Below are 20404 nucleotides of genomic sequence, written 5' to 3'. Positions count from 1 at the left end.
ACAGTGGAATGGGGATTATGCAGATTTATCTCCTCAGATAAATCTGGACCAAGAGACCAGAGATTCTCTTCTTTGGTGGTTGTCACAGGATCATCTGTCCAAGGGAATGTGTTTCCGCAGGCCAGCGTGGGTCATAGTGACGACGGACGTCAGCCTATTGGGCTGGGGTGCAGTCTGGAATTCCCTGAAAGCACAGGGTTTGTGGTCTCAGGAGGAGGCTCTCCTCCCGATAAATATTCTAGAACTGAGAGCGATATTCAACGCGCTTCAGGCGTGGCCTCAGCTTGCGTCGGCCAGATTCATAAGATTCCAGTCGGACAATATAACGACTGTAGCATATATCAGTCATCAGGGGGGAACAAAGAGTTCTCTAGCGATGATAGAGGTTACCAAAATAATTTGATGGGCAGAGACTCACTCTTGCCATCTATCAGCAATCTATATCCCAGGAGTGGAGAACTGGGAAGCGGATTTTCTAAGTCGTCAGACTTTTCATCCGGGGGAGTGGGAACTCCATCCGGAGGTGTTTGCACAATTGATTCAGCAATGGGGCACACCAGAATTGGATCTGATGGCGTCTCGTCAGAACGCCAAACTTCCTTGTTACGGGTCCAGGTCAAGGGATCCTCAGGCAGTACTGATAGATGCTCTAGCAGTACCCTGGTCGTTCAACCTGGCTTATGTGTTTCCACCATTTCCTCTCCTTCCTTGTTTGATTGCCAGAATCAAACAGGAGGGAGCTTTGGTGATTTTGATAGCACCTGCATGGCCACGCAGGACTTGGTATGCAGACCTGGTGGACATGTCATCTCTTCCACCATGGACTCTGCCACTGAGACAGGACCTTCTGATTCAAGGTCTGTTCCAGCATCCAAATCTAGTTTCTCTGCGGCTGACTGCTTGCAGATTGAACGCTTGATCTTATCCAAGCGGGGTTTCTCTGAGTCGGTCATAGATACCTTGATTCAGGCTCGAAAGCCTGTCACCAGGAAAATTTATCATAAGATATGGCGTAAATATCTTTATTGGTGTGAATCCAAAGGCTACTCATGGAGTAAGATCAGGATTCCTAGGATTTTGTCCTTTCTCCAAGAAGGATTGGAGAAGGGGCTATCAGCTAGTTCCTTAAAGGGACAGATATTTGCTTTATCAATTCTACTGCACAAGCGTCTGGCAGATGTTCCAGACGTTCAGTCGTTCTGTCAGGCTTTAGTTAGAATCAAGCCTGTGTTTAAACCTGTTGCTCCGCCATGGAGTTTGAATTTAGTTCTTAAAGTTCTTCAAGGGGTTCCATTTGAACCTATGCATTCCATAGATATTAAGCTTATATCTTGGAAAGTTCTGTTTTTAGTTGCTATCTCTTCAGCTCGAAGAGTTTCTGAACTATCTGCATTGCAATGCGACTCGAGTTATCTTGTTTTCCATGCTGATAAGGTGGTTTTGCGTATCAAACCTGGATTCCTTCCTAAGGTTGTTACTAATAGGAATATCAATCAGGAAATTGTTGTTCCTTCTCTGTGTCCTAATCCTTCCTCTAAGAAGGAGCGTCTGTTGCACAACTTGGATGTGGTTCGTGCTTTGAAGTTTTACTTACAAGCAACCAAAGATTTCCGTCAAACATCTTCTTTGTTTGTTGTCTATTCTGGAAAACGTAGAGGTCAAAAAGCTACGGCTACCTCTATTTCTTTTTGGCTGAGAAGCATAATCCGTTTGGCATACGAGACTGCTGGACAGCAGCTTCCTGAAAGGATTACAGCTCACTCTACTAGAGCGGTGGCTTCCACATGGGCTTTTAAAAATGATGCTTCTGTTGAACAGATTTGTAAGGCTGCGACTTGGTCTTCGCTTCATACCTTTTCCAAATTTTACAAATTTTATACTTTTGCTTCTTCGGAGGCTATTTTTGGGAGAAAAGTTCTTCAAGCAGTGGTGCCTTCTGTTTAACCATCTGTCTTGTCCCTCCCGTTCATCCGTGTCCTGTAGCTTTGGTATTGTATCCCACAAGTAAAGGATGAATCCGTGGACTCGTCATACGTCTACTTATAGAAGAAAAGTAAATTTATGCTTACCTGATAAATTAATTTCTTCTATGGTACGACGAGTCCACGGCCCTGTCATTTTAAGACAGATTATATTTTTGGATTTTAAACTTCAGTCACCTCTGCACCTTGTAGTTTCTCCTTTTTCTTCCTGTACCTTCGGTCTAATGACTGGGGGTGGAGCTAAGGGAGGAGCTATATAGACAGCTCTGCTGTGGTTCTCTTTGACATTTCCTGTTAGCAGGAGGATAATATCCCACAAGTAAAGGATGAATCCGTGGACTCGTCGTACCATAGAAGAAATTAATTTATCAGGTAAGCATAAATTTACTTTTTGCCCTGCAAATTTCTCTTGTATCTCCTCTGAATTGGCTGTTATCCAAAATGGGAATAATTCACATGAGCGTACTTTTCTATCCTATGGAAAGCACCACAGGCAACAGTGACTTTGGTGCTTTGTTTTTGACCTGCACAACTTGACTTCTTTGTGAAGTAATTGGGTTTTGTCAAATATTTAGGTTTTTCTTGTATATTTCAATTTTTTTCCTTCATTTAAGCTTTCATGAATAATAAATATATTTTCTCTCTCTTTTTTTTGTTTTTGTTATTAATGGTTGTTAGGGAAAGCACCACAGGCAGCAGTGATTTTAGTGTTTTGTTTCATCTGATTGGCATTCTGACCTGTACAACTTGACTTCTTTGTGAAGGAATAGGGTTTTGTCAAGCATTTAGGTTTTTCTTGTACTTTTTAGAGCTGCAACAACTAATCGATATAATCGATAATAATCGACTATTAAAATAGTTGTCAACGAATCTCAGAACTGATTAATTGGCCTACGATTAGTTGGTTTGCAAACAGCACCAGATGCTTCACTCCGATGAGCTCCTGCACATGGTATTGTGTTTTATGGTTATGTCCTTAGCCTAAAGGACGTCTACAGACTACTTTTCACTTTTTCAGGACAGTATAAATTTATTTTTAAGTTTACAACTACTCCTGGCTTACGTACAACCCAGAAATAATAGGAGTCATCATTTGTATTGTTTATATTAAATCAGGTGATTTGGTAATATGCTTTGTTTGATATACTGCTGAGCTTGCTTTTTTGTTTTTTTATAAATTGTGATTTTTACCAAATTCAACCTCTATAGGTATAGAGGTGCAAAATGCGGGACTGTCCCGGGTAATCCGGGACACGGGGTCACCCTAGTTGCTACACACACAAAAAAGGGACAGGCATTTTGCAGGTCTGTCCCGGGTCCCGGTTACTTTCATTGGCTGCACTGGCCATCTGTCACACAGACAGTCCTACTCCGCGAGAAGGGAAGCGGGCTGCCTGTGCAGCTAGTGGGATGATGCCACATATGTCAGTCACCATCCCGCGGCGGCGACGCGCAATATCATCTAATCCAGTCCAGAGTGTGAGCAGGAGCAGAGCACAGAGACTCAGATCTGACCAGTTATAGCAGAATAAGCAGATAAGCAGACTCAGAGAGGGGTTAGAAACTAAGTAGTAGAAGTATAATACTACTAGACGTTGAATGTTCTATCATATGCAGTTGCACACATTGCACACAGTTAACTTATTCAGTGTGTGTTTATTTAATTAGTATATTCATCTCACAACATTTTGATTTTATCCTGATATTATCCTAATATAGAATGGATCATCAACCATATAAAATATTTTTCATTATGATATACATTTTAAACAATATATACCCATAATGAAAAATAAAAATTATTTTGTATTTGGCTTTGATATCCATATTAGGATAATAAAATTAAATATTAGGATAATAAAATTAGGATAATATCAGGATAAAATGTCATACAATATGATTGTATAATATTCAAACCACCTTTAGTATTACCTGATATTATCTTAATATAGATATCAAAGCCATGTAAAAAAATATTTTTGTTATGATATAAATTTAAAAAAATATATACCAAAGGGGGTTGGAATATTATACAAATCATTGTGTGTGTGTGTGAGACGTGTGAGCTATTTACCTGTATACAGCTGTTTATCATATATCTTCACTATACATGCACACTGACTGCACACAATGATTTGTATAATATTCAGACCACCTTTGGTATATATTTTTTAAAATGTATATCATAATGAAAATTATTTTTTATATGGCTTTGATATCCATAAGGATAATAATATTGAGATAATTTCATACAATATACTAACTAAATAAAGTTGACTCAAAAGTGCACACACATACAACAGTATATGTGTGCAACTGTGCACTAGTGTGCTTTGCTGCTGATATATATATATATATCCTGATGGGATGGGTAATGTACAAAGTAAGCCGCTCTGAGTGATTTAGTTAGAGCAGGTGCATATTGTATACCACCTGTCTAAAGTGGTCACCACTGCATTTTTCTTTAAAAAATTGTCACAAAAAAAAAAGGTATCAAAATCATCTTCTTTTTCTTTTCTTTTTTTTTTTGGGTGGGGGGGGGGGAGTTCCTGAATGGCATTTTTGGAACAGGGAGGGATGGGGCAGCTACACTACAGAAAAGTGGTTGCTACACAATAAAAGGGACAGGGAGGGATGGGGCAGCTACACTACAGAAAAGTGGTTGCTACACAATAAAAGGGACAGGGAGGGATGGGGCAGCTACACTACAGAGAAGGGGTTGCTACAGAAAAAAAGGGACAGGGAGGGATGGGGCCACTACACTACAGAAAGGGGGTTGCTACAGAACAAAAAAGGGGAGACAGGGAGAGATGGGGCAGCTACGCTACAGAAAAGGGGTTGCTACAGAACAAAAAAAGATCAGGGAGGGATGGGGCAGCTACACTACAGAAAAGGGGTTGCTACACAATAAAAGGGACAGGGAGGGATGGGGCAGCTACACTACAGAAAAGTGGTTGCTACACAATAAAAGGGACAGGGAGGGATGGGGCAGCTACACTACAGAGAAGGGGTTGCTACAGAAAAAAAGGGACAGGGAGGGATGGGGCCACTACACTACAGAAAGGGGGTTGCTACAGAACAAAAAAGGGGAGACAGGGAGAGATGGGGCAGCTACGCTACAGAAAAGGGGTTGCTACAGAACAAAAAAAGATCAGGGAGGGATGGGGCAGCTACACTACAGAAAAGGGGTTGCTACACAATAAAAGGGACAGGGAGGGATGGGGCAGCTACACTACAGAGAAGGGGTTGCTACAGAAAAAAAGGGACAGGGAGGGATGGGGCAACTACACTACAGAAAAGGGGTTGCTACAGAACAAAAAAAGGGGGGACAGGGAGAGATGGGACAGCTACACTACAGGAAAGGGGTTGCTACAGAACAAAAAATGAACAGGGAGGGATGGGGCAGCTACACTACAGGAATGGGGTTGCTACAGACAACAAAAAAGGAGCAGGGAGATATGGGGCAGCTGCACTAAAGAAAAGGGATTGCTACAGAAAAAATGGGACAGGGAGGGATAGGGCAGCTACACTACAGAAAAGGGGTTTCTACAGAAAAACAAGGGGCAGGGAGGGATAGGGCAGCTACACTAAGGAAAAGGGGTTGATACAGAAAAACAAGGGACAGGGAGGGATAGGGCAGCTACACTAAGGAAAAGGGGTTGATACAGAAAAAAAAAAGGGACAGGGAGGGATAGGGCAGCTACACTAAGGAAAAGGAGTTGGTACAGAAAAAAAAGGGACAGGGAGGGATAGGGCAGCTACACTAAGGAAAAGGGGTTGATACAGAAAAAAAAAAGGGACAGGGAGGGATAGGGCAGCTACACTAAGGAAAAGGAGTTGGTACAGAAAAAAAAGGGACAGGGAGGGATAGGGCAGCTACACTAAGGAAAAGGGGTTGATACAGAAAAACAAGGGACAGGGAGGGATAGGGCAGCTACACTAAGGAAAAGGGGTTGATACAGAAAAAAGGGACAGGGAGGGATGGGGCAGCTACTCTACAGAAAAGGTGTTTGGGGTGCGGGGGGGGTTACTAAATAGCGATCGCGGGAAGGGGAGGTAGTGGGACCACTACACTACAGAAAAAAAACTTGGTTTAAAGCTACTGGCAGACAACTGCCAGTACCTAAAATGGCAGCAATTGTTAGAGGGCGGAGGGTTAGAGAGCTATTTGAGGGGGGATCAGGGAGGTTGGAGGGTTTGGGGGATCCTACACTGCAGAAAAATAAAGATAAAGGGATAGGGATTAGAGATAGAGGGAGAGGGATAGTGGGAGTGGGATAAATGCATAGGGATAGAGGGATAGGTACATTTATTTCCTTAAACATTTTGTCCCATGTACATGGGCTTTAGCACTAGTAAAATATAATTACCTACTTCACCCTAATATGGCTATAGGGATGCGGGGGAGTGGGTTTGATGTAAAAATATAATACAGGGGGCATGGATCTTGTCTGGGTAAGTAGTTGAGCGGAATTCTAGGTTTCTGATGTTGGCATACAACTAGTTTAAATGGCTGTGTTTGTGTCTGGGTATATATTGGCAAAATGAGAGTGCAATGATCAGTGGCAAAGGAAGATGCCGTGACTTTGGTTTAATAAAGAAGCTGGCATAAAGGAGGTTTGGGGGGCATTAGTCTGGTCTGCCATCTGATGAGAACATGTAACTGGCATAAAAGAGTTGCCCTAGTTTGTGATATGCACATAGACTTAAAATTATGCAGGAGACATGGGTCTGGTCTTATGACTGAGAATGTTATATAGCTGGCATGGGGGATGTGGAGGGAAGTATGTCTAGTCTGGGGTGTGATGTCTGCATATAGATTTTAAAAGAACTGTAAACACTTTCATAGTGTCATATACAATTGCACATAGTGAAAAAGCATTGCAATATAATTTCACTACTTGTTTTGCTAGTTTTCCTGTAATTTAAAGGGACAGTCAACACCAGAATTTTTGTTCTTTAAAAAGAAAGATAATCCATTTATTACCCATTCCCCAGTTTTGCATAACCAACACTGTTATAGAAATACACTTTTTACCTCTGTGATTACCTTGTATCTATGCTTCTGCAAACTGCCCCCTTATTTCAGTTATTTTGACAGACTTGCATTTTAGCCAATCAGTGCTCACTCCAGGGTAACTTCTCGTGCATGAGCTCAATGTTATCTATATAAAACACATGACCTAATGCCCTCTAGTGGTCAAAATGTATTCAGATTAGGGGCAGTCTTCAAGGTCTCAGAAATTAGCAAATGAACCTCCTAGGTTTAGCTTTCAACTAAGAATACCAAGAGAACAAAGCAAAATTGGTGATGAAAGTAAATTGGAAAGTTGTTTAAAATTACATTCCCCATTTAAATCATTAAAAAAAAATTTGGACTTGACTGTCCATTCAAGTCTGTAAATAGTGGATTTTCCAGTCTTGAAAACTGAAAGAGCACATGGCAGTCTTCACAAACCTATCCCTTCTGCATATCTCTCCCTCATTTGCAGCTTGTTATCTTATCATTTATGCTTAATAAAACAATGCAGATTTGGTTAGAACAATGACAGTGGCAAGTGTTGTGTCCTCTCTAGGTGTAAGTCCTGATTCACTCCTCCAAATAAGAAGTGGTGGGAGTTTGACCATTGAAAACAAAGGTGTTAATCTGTTCAAATAACGTTCAGACTCTGCCATGGGTCTAGTAACTGATGTGGCCATATACTGTACCTCTACAGAGTGCAAGGTTGTGTTCAATGGCCTAATGTGGGCATATAGAAGCCATAAAGGTTTTGTAGGGATGATCATAGGTGTGACCTAGTGTCTGTGAGCATATATCTAACACAACACAGGTGCATACCTGATATGGGGTCAGAGAGGATATAGCTATCAAAGATGCAGTGCTGGTGTCATTCATCTGGTCTGGGGATATCATATGGCTGAGTGTCTGGAGTGTGTTGTCGGTTCATAGCTGTTTGTTTGTGCGTTGTGTGTTGGTAATAATGCTGTATAGGTATAAGGATGCTATGAATCTATATGGGGACTGTGTGTTTATGGTTGTTATGTGTGGGTGCTGCGTATTTAGTTTGCAGTCGGCTGTTAGATGCAAGTTCATAGCTATTTTTATGAGTGCAGGTTTGGCTGTCGCGTGTCATTATGGAAACAGGGCCCTATGAGTGTTATGTGTCTGGATACTGTTGCTGTGTAATGTATCGGTATGAGAACATCTGCAGCCTCTCTGATCCATCTATATCCTTGTGTGTGTGTTCTATTCATTTAGCTGTTATTAATTAAACAGATAGCAATATACCAGGCCAATTGAATCACAATATTATAAGGTTCATTTTCATGAATATTCATTTACTTTTTTACCCCTGGCTTACAAATTGTCAAAGGATTGTCATCTAGCTATTTATATAGAGAAATAGGTATTTGATATCAAATGTGAATTAGAACATTTTTCATTTAATTCTGACTTTGTTACATGTTTTCCTTTACTCAGATCGCCTACCTCTCCCCATCCTTAAAGGGACATGAAACCCAATTTTTTTTCTTTCATGATTCTGATAGAGAATACAAACAACTTTCTAATTTACTTCTATTATCTTATCTATTTCACTCTCTTGGTATCATTTGTTGAAGGAGCAGCAATGCACTAAATGGTTTCTAACTGAACGCATAGGTGAGCCAATCACAATCAATATATATATATATATATATATATATATATATATATATATATATATATATATATATATATGCAGCCACCAATCAACAGCTAGAACCTAGGTTCTCTGCTGCTCCTGAGCTTTCCTAGATAAACCTTTTAGCAAAGGAAGGAAGAGAAGGAAGCAAATTAAATAATAGAAGTAAATTGGAAAGTTGTTTAAAATTGTATTCTCTATCTGAATCATGAAATAATTTTTTGGGGTTTCATGTCCCTTTAATTGTGTAAGCCCCTGAGTCCCCCAGTCCTGCAGATCAACTAAAGGGGCTTACAGCACACAGTGACTCACAGGCAGAACCTTCTACCCATTGCAATTCATTTATCTTTGTATATTGTACTTTGCAATTATATACTTAATTGTAATAGTCCTACGTTATGTATTGGCACAAAACAATCATACTCTTATAATAAGCAGATAAGGTGCGGTCTTATTGGCCTGCGTACAATATCTTTTGTTGAAAGTGTGACTACAATTTCCTGTTGTACTATGTTGTTACCATTTGCAAAAAAAAAAAAACATTCTGGCAAATATTTCTAAACCTACTGATCATCTTTACTTTACATAACTCACAATTAGATGTGATTGACAGTGATTACTTAAACACAATATTGTTCATTGTGGCTGCATTAAAAAGTATTTTAAAACAAGTAACTTATATCAAGATACTTGATGGCTGCACTATTGTGATGCCAGGATATTGCAATGCTAATAATGGCTCTTATGGGACTTTGTGTTTGGACACCAAATACCAATCAGCTAATGCACATTAGTGTTTTCTCTCTGGAAAATAATTTAATATAGAGAAGTTTTATAGCAGAGGTGACACGAGATGCCTTATACTTCCTATGTAACTCAGTAGCTTTAAAGCATGTTTTATTAGGATTATGTCAGAGGTGCCGCAAAGACAACTTGCTTGGCAGTGGTGATGCATTACATTTGCCAAACAAACAAGCAGGGGCTATTCTTCATTTTGTAAATTCACTAAAAAAACTGTATTTTTAAGTATTCTAAAAACAACCAGTGGAAAGAGGCAAACAAATAATAATTCCATGTAAAATAACTGTTAATGTTTTCCTTTCAGATTGTATATTTATTTCATTACATATTTTTTATATTTAATGTAACTCTGGATTTTCTATATTTAAATTTTTAGCATTACTATTTCTGTCATTCTCAATTTTATTGTTTTTCAAGTCACAATGACTACCTGCTAATTGTGTGCCATATTGGAAAGACTATCTGTCTATCTCCCTGTCTGCCTATCTATCTATCTATCTATCTATCTATCTATCTATCTATCTATCTATCATCCATCTATCATCTATCTATCTATCAGTCTGTCTATTTATATTTGTTTATTATTTATATATGTTTATTATTTCTATCTATCTATTTATCTATCAGTCTGTCTATTATATCTGTTTATTATTTATATATGTTTATTATTTCTATCTATGTATCTTTCTTTATCTGACTATTATTTATATCTGTCTATTTCATTCTGACCCTTATTTCTTTCATACTTTCTGTCTATCTATCTATCTATCTATCTATCTATCTATCTATCTATCTATCTATCATCTCCAGATGAATTCTGAAAAAAGTTCCGTGAGCTAGCTACTTTGAAGAGGCAGAGCAATTAAGAATGCTAATTCTGTCATGTTTATACCTTAAAACGAGAGGAGACGGTTTCCCCTCATCATCTATGAGTGTCTAAACACCACCCCTGAACAACACATACCTCTGTCTGACACCAAAGGCACTGTGTTTGGTCTGGAGGGAGCAGTGTTATTCTTTGTCTGCAGCATCCGAGGGGAGACATTTTTCTCTCAGCAGCACTGCCGGTCTCTGCACAACGAGACGTCTGTTCCAGGAGAAGGAAAAGCAAGAAACACATTTTTCCTAGGGCCAACAAGCGACCACGGCACTGGAGAATGAGTCGCCAGGCCAGATTTGCTCACAGTATTCCTCCATTCATCCGGTCTCTGCTAGAGTCCCTGAGAGCATCTCGCTCATTAACCCTTTAGAATTCTGTTTCAGCTACTTAGGCCAACAAAAATAATTTTGCTTATGGTTGCTTATTTTGGGCTACACTAGAGGAAGGTGCTGATACCAAGAAATGTCGTAATTGCTCTTTATTGCTAAGCTTGCTCAAATAGCTACTTGTGCTTTTTTATGTATAGGCTAAAGGTGTAGTTCAGTTGTAATATCAGTGCTTGTGTAACCTTGCTATAGGTCTGTGTAAAGACCATCTAATGTGAAATATAGGATCTGTAAATAAAGATCTATATGGAACCAAGAACTGATTAGTTCAGCCTACATTGCCTACAATTATTGGTGTAATGTACACTAATATGTATTGCTTAAAGGAACACAAAACTCAACATTTTACTTTTGTGATTCAGATAGAACATACAATTTTAAACAACTTTCCAATTTACTTTTTATCTAATTTGCTTTATTCTCTTGGTATCCTCTGTTAATGGAGCAATGATACCATACTGGGAGCTAGCTGAAAGATAGTGACAAGAGGCATAAATGTGCAGCCACTAATCAGCAGCTTCTTAGCCTACCTAGCTATACTTTTCAACAACGGATACAAAGAGAACAAAATAAATTAGGTAATAGAAATAAACTGGAACATCATTTAAAAGGGCATGCTGTATCTGAATCATAAAAACGTGTTTCTTCTCTCTTTAAAATGCAATATAATAGGTTTAATTCCTCTCTTATACCTGTATGCAATTTAAAATCATACTTTATTACCTCTCAACAGCTATGATTTCCTGTGAGAACCCAGCAATGTCCTAGGATCACATAACTTATTTGTAACATTTACTGTTTTAATTAAGTGATTATATATATGTATTCTAAAATGATTCCAAATAAAGCAAAATTCTTCCCTGACATATCTAGTAAAAGACTATTTATATGGTGTGTCCACTATAATGTTATTGTTACTTGAGATAGGCATTTAGATGCAGGCTAAATTAAATTCACTAAGAAGTTATGCTGGTAAGTTATAGCTTTCTGCCACTTGGAGTTAGTTATAAACAGACACTCTATAGGATTCATACTCTTTTCCTATATAACTTATTTTCCTGTCATTCTCATTTCTCATTTATTTTAGAGTAGCACTGCACTCATTTGAGAGGATATATGTTTAAAATGGATATTGGATGCAAAATTGTCACACAATGTAGAGCACATTTTTCTTTCATACATGTGGTGAGAGTCCAGGATCCATTACTCCAGCGAATTACATTCCCTACCACTTGGAGGAGGCAAAGATTCCCAAACCACAAGAGCTCTATATAACTCCTCCCACCTTACTCATACATCAGTATTTTCTTTGCCTCCGCTGGAGGTGGTTTAAGATTGATGATGTGCATTCGTTTCTTCAGAGAGAGGCGTTTTCAATGTATTTTGAGGCACTTTCCTGATTCAGATATAGCATGCAATTTTTAGCAACTTTCTAATTTACTCCTATTATCAATTTTTCTTCGTTTTCTTGGTATCTTTATTTTAAAAAGCAGGAATGTAAGCATAGGAACCTGTCCATTTTTGGTTCAGCACTTGAGTAGCGCTTTCTGATTGGTGTCTAAATGTAGCTGCCAGTCAGCAAGTGCTATCCAAATTCTGAACCAAAATTGGGCTGGCTCCTAACCTTACATTCAAATAAAGATACCAAGAGAACAGAGAAAATTGATGATATGAGTAAATTAGAAAGTTACTTAAAATTGCATGCTCTGGGGCCTATTTATCAAGCCGCCAACCGCAAATACGCTGGAATTCCGCAGCGTAATTGTGGCGAGCCTGATTCCCCTTATTTATCAAACCCTACAGACCGGCAAAAGTAGAATTTTGTGATGTAACATACGATCCGCCGGTCTCATTCCGACACAGATCGATGCTTACATCATTACAGATGTTCCGAATGCAAATTCGGCACTATCTGACTACTTTTGCTAGTTAACAAATGTCTACGCTCGGCACTATTCCGGCCTGCGTACCTGGTTTTCAATCTGCCGCCCTGGAGGCAGCGGATGCCATAGGAATCAATGGGAATCTGAAAGCAGCGAAAGCTCATGTTCGCTGCTGCCCGATATCCCATTGATGCCTATGGGAGAATAAAGTTATGTTTACACCTAACACCCTAACATATACCCCGAGTCTAAACACACCTAATCTGCCGCCACCTACATTATACTTATTAAGCCCTAAGCTGCCACCCCCAACACCGCCACCTACATTATGTTATTAACCCCTAATCTGCCCCCCCCTACACCGCCGCCACCTACATTATGTTATTAACCCCTAATCTGCTGTCCCCAATGTCGCTGTCACTATATTAAATTTATTAATCCCTAAACCTAAGTCTAACCCTAACACCCCCTAACTTAAATCTAATTTAAATAAATAAAATAACTATCATTAACTACATTATTATGAATGGTCTAAGCCTGTAATTTAATTTAACCCTTCTGCAAGGTTTAAAAAGTTATGTCCTTTGCTATCAGCTAATATTGAGTCATGGGAAACAGTTCCTAAGGTTGATAGGGCCATTTCCACTTTGGCTAAGCGTACTACTATTTGGAAGATATTACTTCTTTTAAAGACCCTCTAGACATAAAGTTAGAGTCCTTTCACAGAAGGGCTTTTTTACAAGCAGGTTACTTAGGTCAGCCATTTCTATAGCTGATGTGGCTGCTGCTTCAACTTATTGGTTATCCAGTCTTTTTAAACAGTGTTTTGAGGATCCTATTTGTGACATTCTTTTAAATTTACTTAAGAATGCTAATTCTTTTATTTGTAATGCTGTTTTTTTATATTATTTTATATTATTAATGTAAAAAGTATGTCTTTGGCAGTTCTTGCCAGGAGAGTTTTATGGCTTAAATCCTGGGGCGCGATCCGATATCGATCGCAGTTTGCGGCGCAAGCGAGGGAACCGGCGTCGCCCGCAGTTTCAGCTCGCAACTCGAGCCATCCCATATAGGTCGCCGTCAGATGCTAACGTGCCGTAAGTCTCACAAACCAGCGATGTCCAGAAATCTGCGTAAGTACAAATTTCTGGCGTCGCCAGTGACTTGCGGCACGTTAGAAACTGCCGGCGCCTATAAAACCTCACTAAAGTTTAAAACACCCGCACTGTCTAACACGCCTCCCTAACATAGCCCGCACTGTCTAACACGCCTCCCTAACATAGCCCGCACTGTCTAACCCTCTATCCGCTATCCCCCCTCACTAGCCTAACAATAAAAAAGCTATTAACCCCTAAACCGCCGCTCCTTTACCCCGCCGCAACCTAATAAAGTTATTAACCCCTAAACCGCCGCTCCCGTACCCCGCCGCCAGCTATATTATATCTATAACCCCCTAAAGTGAGCCCCTAACACCGCCGCCATCTATATTAAAATTATTAACCCCTAATGTAAGCCCCTTACACCGCCGCCATCTCTATTAAAATGATTAACCCCTAATTTAATCTACCTACCCCGCCGCCAGCTATATTATCTATATTAACCCTAAGTATATTATAGTTAATATAGGTATTACATTATATATATTAACTATATTAACCCTAATTATATTAGGGTTAATATAGTTAATATAGTTACTATAGTATTTATATTAACTATATTAACTCTATCTAACCCTAACTAAATTTATATTAAATTAATCTAATTCATTTATAAACTAAAATATTCCTATTTAAATCTAAATACTTACCTATAAAATAAACCCTAAGATAGCTACAATATAATTAATAATTACATTGTAGCTATGTTAGGGTTAATATTTATTTTACAGGTAAATTGTTAATTATTTTAACTAGGTATAATAGATATTAAATAGTTATTAACTATTTAATATCTACCTAGTTAAAATAATTACCCAATTACCTGTAAAATAAATCCTAACCTAAGTTACAAATACACCTACACTATCAATAAATTAAATAAACTACAAACATCTATCTAAAAATACAATTAAATTAACTAAACTAAATTACAAAAAAAAACAAACACTAAATTACAAAAAATAAAAAAAAGATTACAAGATATTTAAGCTAATTACACCTATTCTAAGCCCCCTAATAAAATAATAAACCCCCAAAATAAAAAAAATTCCCTGCCCTATTCTAAATTCAACAAATTTCAAAGCTCTTTACCTTACCAGCCCTTAAAAGGGCCTTTTGTGGGGCATGCCCCAAAGAATTCAGCTCTTTTGCATACAACAAATACAATACCCCCCCCCATTACAACCCACCACCCACATACCCCTATTCTAAACCCACCCAAACCCCCCTTAAAAAAGCCTAACACTACCCCCCTGAAGATCTCCCTACCTTGTCTTCACCACACCGGGCCGAACTCCTGATCCGATCCGGGCGATGTCTTCCTCCAAGCGGCAAAGAAGAATTCTTCCTCCGGCGATGTCATCCTCCAAGCGGCAAAGAAGAATTCTTCCTCCGGCGACGTCTTCCTCCAAGCGGCAAAGAAGAATTCTTCCTCCGGCGACGTCTTCCTCCAAGCGGCAGCAAAGTCTTCATTCTTCCGGCGGCATCTTCAATCTTCTTTCTTCGCTCCGCCGCCGCGGAGCATCCATCCCGGCCGACTGCTGAACTTGGAATGAGGTACCTTTAAATGACGTCATCCAAGATGGCGTTCGCCGAATTCCGATTGGCTGATAGGATTCTATCAGCCAATCGGAATTAAGTTAAAAAAATCTGATTGGCTGATTGAATCAGCCAATCAGATTCAAGTTCAATCCGATTGGCTGATCCAATTATCCAATTATCTAGACATCATTCTTATTATAGCTCCTTCTTAGGAACATCCTTGTCACATTGAAATTGTCATGTCTTTCCTACCCAGATGCACCTGCCGGTTTATTGTTAAATTATCACAATTTACTTGTTTTCTTGCAAAAGTAGCACTTAGAATTTATTACTGTAGCCCATGCCCTCAGGATGATAAGAATGGAGCCATTTTTTAAAATCTGACTCGCTGCTTATCTAGTCTATTCACTGCAAGTTTTATAACATCATGCTAGATAAGTTTCCTGTAGAGACACAGCCTCCTTGTAAGGCTGTGACAGGCAGTAATGGACACTGCCCAAATTAAAGTGACAGTCAACCTAAAATGGGTTCTAACTCAAACATATAGACTTTCAAATGATTATTATTTTCCAATGTAGCCCAATTTTCCACAATATTTCGTTAGCATGTAAAAAGACTTACTATTTTTGGCTGTGCTGTTCAACAATGTCCGCCCTGCCACCTCCCCTATTTCGTCACCAGTCTGTGCTTGCATTAACTTTTCTATTCTACACGCTCCTGGCGTTTGCGCAATGTGCCAATTTTCGTCAAGAGGATACTTTCTCTTGTAAGGTGTATCCAGTCCACGGATTCATCCATTACTTGTGGGATATTCTCCTTCCCAACAGGAAGCTGCAAGAGGATCACCCACAGCAGAGCTGTCTATATAGCTCCTCCCCTAACTGCCACCTCCAGTCATTCTCTTGCAGCTCTCGACAAGGGAAGTAGCTAGAGAGATGTGGTGAATTAGTGTAGTTTATCTTCAATCAAAAGTTTTTTATTTTTTAACGGTGCCGGCATTGTACTGTTTTTTTTTTACCTCAGGCAGAAATTAGAAGAAGAATTTGCCTGAGGTTTTTGATGATCTTAGCAGGTTGTAACTAAGGTCCACTGCTGTTCTCACACATAACTGAAGAGTATGGAGAAACTTCAGCTGGGAGAACGGCCTGCAGAATGAACTGCCCTGAGGTATGTTCAGTATATTATTTTCTAGAGGATGATAAGAACTAGAAAATTCTGACACTGCCTGAAATAGTTAAGGTAAGCCTGAGTGCAGTGATTTAATAACGACTGGCATCATGCTTGCAGTAAAGGGTAATTTTCATATTACTTTCTATTATGGCTTAGTATGTAAAACGTTTGCATATATATAAAGAACGTTTTTTACTGAGGTGATATATCTTTATTTGGGGCCTAGTTTCCACATGGCTGTTATTTTACTCCTAGGAATAGTTTTTTAAGGCCCTCTGACTTTGAGTGCATGGTGGGACGGGCCTATTTTTGCGCTTTTTACATTCTGAGACATCCAGCTTCCCTGAAGGAGTCCCCTGACATATTGGATCTCTGTAAAGGGTTTTTGTGCCTACAAAAGTCGTTTTATGGGAAGGTAGGAGCCACAGTAGAGCTGTGGCAGTTTGCTTGTGACTGTTATAACGTTTTTTACTGTTTTTTGCTTCGTTTTTTAACCTGAGGGGTTAATCATCCATTTGCAAGTGGGTGCAATGCTATTTTAGTCTATTATATACACTGTAAAAATTTCATAGTTAACTGCTTTTTTCACTGTTTTGCAGTTTTTGTGTTTGTTTTTTTCCCTTAAAGGCACAGTACCGTTTTTTATATTCTGCTTTTTCACATTAATTAAAGTGTTTTCAAAGCTTGCTGGTCTCATTACTAGTCTGTTAAACATGTCTGACATAGAGGAAACTCCTTGTTCATTATGTTTAGAAGCCATTGTGGAACCCCCTCTTAGAATGTGTACCAAATGCACTGATCTTACAATAAGTTATAAAGATCATATTCTGGCTTTAAAAGATTTATCACGAGAGGAAATTGACAAGGGGGAAGTTATGCCGACTAACTCTCCCCACGTGTCAGAGCCTTTAACTCCCGCTCAAGGGGCGCCAAGTACATCTAGCGCGCCCATTGCGTATACTTTACAAGACATGGCGGCAGTTATGAATCATACTCTTACAGAAGTATTGTCCAAACTGCCAGGGTTACAAGGAAAGCGAGACAGCTCTGGGGCTAGAACAAATACAGAGCTCTCTGATGCTTTAGTAGCTATGTCTGATATACCCTCACAATGTGCAGAAGCCGAAGAAGGAGAGCTTCTATCTGTGGGTGATTTTTCTACTCAGGGAAGACACTTCAACCTGATTCTGATATGTTTACATTTAAATTTAAGCTTGAACACCTCCGCATGTTGCTCAGGGAGGTTTTAGCAACTCTGGATGACTTTGACGCCATTGTAGTCCCAGAGAAATTGTGTAAATTGGATAAATACTACGCAGTGCCTGTTTACACTGATGTTTTTCCAATACCTAAGAGGTTTTCAGAAATTATTACTAAGGAATGGGATAGACCAGGTGTACCGTTCTCTCCCCCTCCTGTTTTTAAAAAGATGTTTCACATAGATGCCGCTACATGGGACTTGTGGCAAACGGTCCCTAAGGTGGAGGGAGCAGTCTCTACTCTAGCGAAGCGTACAACTATCCCTGACGAGGACAGTTGTGCTTTTCTAGATCCAATGGACCAAAAATTAGAGGGTTACCTTAAGAAAATTTTTATTCAACAAGGTTTTATTCTCCAGCCCCTTGCATGCATTGCCCCTGTCACTGCTGCTGCAGCCTTCTGGTTTGAGTCTCTAGAAGAGGCTCTACAGGTAGAAACCCCATTGGATGATATCCTTGACAAGCTTAAAGCTCTTAAGCTAGCCAATTCATTTGTTTCTGACGCCGTTGTTCATTTAACCATACTAACGGCTAAGAACTCAGGTTTTGCTATTCAGGCGCGTAGGGTGCTATGTCTTAAATCCTGGTCAGCTGACGTTACTTCAAAGTCTAAGCTTCTCAACATTCCCTTCAAGAGGCAGACTCTATTCGGGCCTGGAATGAAGGAGATAATTTCTGATATTACTGGAGGAAAAGGTCACGCCCTTCCTCAGGATAAGTCCAACAAATTAAGGACCAAACAGTCTAATTTTCGTGCCTTTCGAAACTTCAAGAGTGGCGCAGCTTCAACTTCCTCTAATACAAAACAAGAGGGAAATGTTGCCCAGTCCAAGCTGGTCTGGAGACCTAACCAGGCTTGGAACAAAAGAAAGCAGGCCAAAAAACCTGCTGCTGCCTCTAAGACAGCATGAAAGATCAGCCCCCGATCCGGCAACGGATCTAGTAGGGGGCAGACTTTCTCTCTTCGCCCAGGCTTGGGCAAGAGAGGTCCAGGATCCCTGGGCGTTGGAAATCGTGTCCCAGGGATATCTTCTGGACTTCAAAGCTTCTTCCCCAAAAGGAAGATTTTATCTCTCACAATTATCTGCAAACCAGATAAAGAGAGAGGCATTTTTACATTGTGTTCAAGACCTCCTAGTTATGGGAGTGATCCACCCAGTTCCAAAGGAGGAACAGGGGCAAGGCTTCTTTTTTTCTTTTTAATTTCAATTGTTTTATTGGTTTTATAAAACAGAAAACAAAATACAATAGCCAACATGAATACAGGTGCAAGTCAAGTTGCAAAATAACAAGAACAATTAAGCAAATATAAGTAACTAATAACAATGAACTAAAACACAAAGTAACAGCAATACCACAAAAAAGAGATAAAGAACAATATCTAATTGTTTAAGCTGCTAATCTTCTAAGAAGAAAAAAACAACAACTAGATAGCAGTAAATAGCAATAGAAAAAGCACTCAAGCAATATTGTTCAATAGAAATAGAATATATTCATGAAAACATATATAATGTACAAACCAGGTTACAATTTAATAAAATACATAACATGGATACTTGCATAAGGTTTGAAGATCCACAAATTTAGGGCTAGATTACAAGTGGAGCGCTAATTTATTACCCGTTTTCGGGAGCACAATAAATAACCAGCCATTACAAGTGGCTGGTGTTTGCTACTGCGAGCTCGCGGTAGCAATTAGCGCTCAGAAAATTAACCAGAGATCAGATTTCTGGTTAATTTTCTAAAAGTGCCACAAATGTCCCCAAAAAAGAGGGTCTTATTTTTTTCCATAAAAGAATACTGCACTAGGCAGTTTTAAGGGGTTAAAAGTTGGCAGGTGTGGGGTGTGAAAAGTGCCTTTACATTGCGGTCTATGGGAACTGACCCTCTGAGAAGATGTGGTGTTCACAATAATGCTGCAGAAAAAACAGTAATGAATTTTACTAGAAGCATTTTTGCTAATGAAAGTATAATGCAAAAATACTTATATTTCAAGTTGAAATGCACCCATACACATTTCATGTTTGACCTTTGTATCCCTTTAACATAAGATGGGGTACTGTAATAAGTTAGTGTGAGATGTAAAGTATTCTTTTGGGGGGTATTGTAGTTGTTTTTAAGGGGTTAGTTGTCTGGTAGAATTAGATTTTTGGCAAGGGAACTGGAGTAAGTGATTTACGTCATCCAGGGATGGAAGAACTTGCCAATTATATCTTTTAGTTCTGTGTATCTTTTGATAGAGCCTGTGCTAAGTAATAAGTGTATTGGGATGTTAGTAGGCGCCCATAAATTGTTGCTTGTGCAGTGCTTTATTTTATTTTTTTTTTAACTTTTTATTTAACAGAGTCAGCAAATATGAAAATCAAAAGTCACATTGTATATGCCTCGCAGGGCAACAACAGTTACAATATTGACCAAATTATTACAGAGAAAAAAAAATTAACATTAGCATCTAGAGCTGTAATTTGACCAAGAAAACCCCTACATGGAGAAAAAGAAAACAATAGGTCAAAAATCATAAAACAGATAATATCTGCCACTTAGGGCAAATAATAGTCGTCAAAAAATAATTTCTTATATACATTGATAGTTAATATCTTGAGCCTAATATGACTTACAATAAACTTGGTTATCAACCAAAACTTAAACATGCTTGAGAAG

General features: G+C 39.1%; 1 protein-coding gene and 1 long non-coding RNA gene across 2 annotated transcripts in view; one reads left to right on the top strand and one right to left on the bottom strand.

Moving 5' to 3' along the window:
• The window catches only part of LOC128645015 (uncharacterized), an 80730-nt gene extending 70174 nt beyond the window's left edge, over window positions 1-10556 (bottom strand). The window contains exon 1 of the long non-coding RNA XR_008400066.1: window positions 10431-10556. This is a non-coding gene — a long non-coding RNA (uncharacterized LOC128645015). The remainder of the gene's footprint in view (window positions 1-10430) is intronic.
• Window positions 1-20404, top strand: part of MIPOL1 (mirror-image polydactyly 1) — a 1201709-nt gene that overhangs the window by 841096 nt on the left and 340209 nt on the right. The gene's annotated exons all lie outside the window — the stretch shown is intronic.

This window comes from Bombina bombina, chromosome 1 (genome assembly GCF_027579735.1).
Source record: "Bombina bombina isolate aBomBom1 chromosome 1, aBomBom1.pri, whole genome shotgun sequence".
Lineage (NCBI taxonomy): Eukaryota > Metazoa > Chordata > Amphibia > Anura > Bombinatoridae > Bombina > Bombina bombina.
The sequence above is the reverse complement of the archived record's forward strand: the minus strand, read 5'-3'. Positions and strand labels throughout refer to the sequence as shown.